The following is a 3,778-nucleotide window of genomic DNA, read 5'->3' as shown; positions in this document are numbered from 1 at the left end:
CGACCTCGACGGTTCGATTAATTATCGGGCGTATTCAGCCCACTACCAACCCTTTACGTGAAGCAAGATGAGGATTCAATGAAAGAAATGACGAAGCGATGCGGGAAACAGTTCAACAATAAAGCACATTTATTCGCGGCACACGGGAAGCACACATTCAATTCCACCAAAAGCACACAGAAAAGACACAATGCAATTTACACAAAAAGCAAATGTAAAAGCGAAAACACAATGCAGAGCTAATACCGACTACCGAGCACACGGCAACACTTATACAATTCTACTTCACAGACGGCGCCGACAACACATACCCAAAACCAAGGAAAGAATACCCTCAAGGATGAGGCGGGCCTGAGGCCGAGACTGGGTCGCGCCTACCCGTCTGGTGATGAGACGCGGAGCGGCGATGGCGCCTCAACTCCGCGGGCCTCGCGGACGGTGTCTGGTAGGGGGTGGGAAAGGGGCCCCCTTGGTCGCACTATCTCAGCGCGGGGGGGAACAGGAGGGGGTTGCTGATGCTCGGGGTATAGAGGATTCTTATTGTCCCGCGACGAGCGTCTCCACCTCGGCCAGGTCGCGCTGTCGGCCTCCCTCGGGTGCAGCTCCCTGCACGACGCGAGCACCCCCTCGTCTGGTGTCGCTGCCTTTCCACAGCTCCGTCCCCTCCGTTCCGACTCCAACGCACACGACGACCAGCTCCTTCTCGCCAACTCCACCGCCCGCGAAGTCTTAACTCTCTGATCTCGACTCTCCTACTCTCCGCCTCTGGACTCTCTGGACTGACGAACACGGTCCTTTTATCAGCCCCGTAGCTTCGCCCTCTCATCCTTGACCCCCTCCCTTCGACCTTTCACCTCGCTCCCCATTGGCCCGAGAAAAAGTGGGCGTGAAGGCTTTTTGATCCATAAATTTGCATATATCGATCGCCCTGGGGGCGGGGCCAATTCGCCCCTCGCTCACCGATTGGACGGCAAAAAGTGGGCGTGTGTCGTTTTTGATCCGTTTTTGAAGCACAAAATCCGTGATTTTGTACACGCTGTTCGGCGCGCGCCCTGCACGAGTCCAACACCGGTACCCACAGCGGGGCAAGAACGGTGGCGATGCGACGGTTGCGAGGTGTGACGGGAAGGTCGTGGCGGTTGTGGTGAAGCGGCGTTGTGGTTGGTGGTTGATGTTGTGATTGTGGTGGTAATCATGGCGGTTGGTCCAAAATAAAGATAGCAAAAGAAAAACGGCTATCCTGAAGAGTCGCAGCACGCATAAATGACATGTATTCCCACTAGACAACGGGTTTGGGCCTAACTACACATGTACTTACCGAGATACCTCACCTAAGGGACCTGAATGGTGGTTTGCGAATTTGGTAACCACAACAGTATCCTGGTACCAATATTTAAAGGAAAGAGGGACATCCAACAAAACTACCGAGGAAGTAAACTCTGACCACATACCTTTGCGATATGGGAGAAAGTTAGTAGATCAGAGATTGAGAAAAATAGTGGAAATCCATGAAGGTCAATTTCAATTTGTGCCTGGAAGAAGCATGGCAGATGCCCTTTTTGTTTTTTGACAAGTGATGTAGAAATACCAGGAAGGTTAAAGCAAAAGTTTGTAATAACTGATATAAAGAAGGCTTTTGGGCAGGTGCCGAGGGAGAAAGCTGGAGATGTGCAAGAATTTGTGGAATCCCTGAGAAGTATGTAGGATTATTGCAAGACATGCATAAGGAGTGCCAGACAAGTGTAAGAAGCAGTGTGGGAGAGAGTGAGAGTTTTGAAGTTAAAGCTGGATTGCACAAAAGGATCGGCACTCAGCCCCTTTCTCTTCCTGATTGTCATGGATGTTCTAAACTGAGCAAGTGATACAGGAAGTGCCATGGTCATTTGTGTTTGCAGATGACACTGAGCTGTGTGATGGGGATGATGAGAATATGACTATCTGAAGAAATGGAGAAAGACGCTGGAAGATAGGGGTATACGGGTATGGAGATCAACAAGACCACAAACTCAAAATACGCATTGTCAGTTTGAGCCCCGGGAAGAGGATCAGGATGAAAATGTAAAGATTGTGGGTGAAGATCCAGATAAAGTGAGTAGCTACAAGTATCTGCGGTCAGTGGTGGCAGAAGATGGATATGGAACTGGAAATTAAGCAATGGATGAGTTATCACTGGAATGATTGGAGGAAGTGCAGTGGAGTGTTGGTGTGTGATAGAAAGGTAGCACTGAAACTAAAAGAAAGAACTTACAACACAGTTGTGAGAATGGCTTTGTTATATCGTGTGGAAAACTTGGGCAACATCAAGGAATGAGGAATAGAAACTGGACGTAAATGAGAAGCGGATGCTGAGACATTAAAGGAGAAGATTCAGAACCAGTATGGCAGGGAGTCAGTGAGGATCATTGGAGCATCGAATAAAGTAGTCGAAGAGATTAAATTGGTTTGGTCATCTGATGAGGAGAGAAAGAGTATGTGGTAAGGTGAGTGATGGAATAAAGACTGCGAAGAAGAAGGAGAAGAGAAAGGCCAAAAACCAGATGGAAGGATGCAGTGATGAGAGATTTAAGAGTTGTGGAATTGGAAGAAAAATGGGATTGACAAGAGGAAATGGAGAAGGGTGATAAACCACCATTGTGCTGACCCCAAATAAAAATGGGAGGAGACAAAAGAAAAATAGAAGAGAAAACTAGAATGGCACTTGGTCGAGCACATACCTCCGCCAGGCTGAACTGTTCACGTTTTGTATCCTACTGATAGCCTGGATCTGCATCCGGACCTGAACCAATATCCAATCGGCTTGTTCTTGTCACTTATCTAACTCATCCACCAAGTTTTGTCATAATCCGTTCACAATGTTTTGAAATATCATGCTCTGTATCGTTTTTGGCCCCCATCCCTCATTGGTGAAGACATGGTTGTTATCATTTCCACCCATGACCGTGGGGGCTGAAAGGCATTATAACACAATATTAAAAAAATTTAAAAATTATTGGATCCGGATCGAGATTAGGATCTTCCCCCAAATCAAATCGATTCGTCCTCGTCGCACACCCAAGTGTTCACCCACGATTCATCCAAATCTGTCCATAACTTTGAAATATCCTGCTCACAGACAGACAGACAGACAGACAGACAGACAGACAGACAAGCAGAACTTTGGTGGCGGAGGTAACTAACAGTGTGTGACACTTGGGTACCAAAGTACGTCTGAATAAAATAATGAAGGGCATTGATAAAATACATGGAGGACTAGAGGGGGAGCACTCGGGAGAGTGCAAAACCTCCGCCGCCAATACTGCTGGGTCACTCAAGTGAACCTTATATCTTATTCATTAAATATGATGTCAACAGTGCTGAGGGTTATAGTTCTTTTCTCCAACATTTTTTTTTGGGGGGGGGGGGGTTGGAAATCACTTAAAACATGTAAAAATGCAAAAAAAAAAAAAAATCGAAATTTTGTTGAAAATAAAGTTGCAAAATTTTTTTTTTCTCTCACAATTTTTTTTGGGGGGGGGTTGGAAATCACTTAAAACATGCAAAAATGCAAAAAAAAAAAATTTTTTTCTCAAAATTTTTTGGGGGGGTTGGAAATCACTTAAAATATGTAGAAATGCAAAAAAAATTTTCTCTAACAATTTTTTTTTGGGGGTAACAATTTTTTTTGGTGGGGGTTGGAAATCACTTAAAACATGTAGAAATGCAGAAAAAAATTTTCTCAAATATTTTGGGGGGTTGGAAATCACTTAAAATATGTAGAAATGCAAAAAAAAAAATTCTC

This window comes from Eptatretus burgeri, chromosome 4 (assembly GCF_056783735.1).
Source record: "Eptatretus burgeri isolate ZD-2024b chromosome 4, Ebu_testis_v1, whole genome shotgun sequence".
NCBI classification, from domain to species: Eukaryota; Metazoa; Chordata; class Myxini; order Myxiniformes; family Myxinidae; genus Eptatretus; species Eptatretus burgeri.
Note: the sequence above shows the minus strand (reverse complement) of the source record.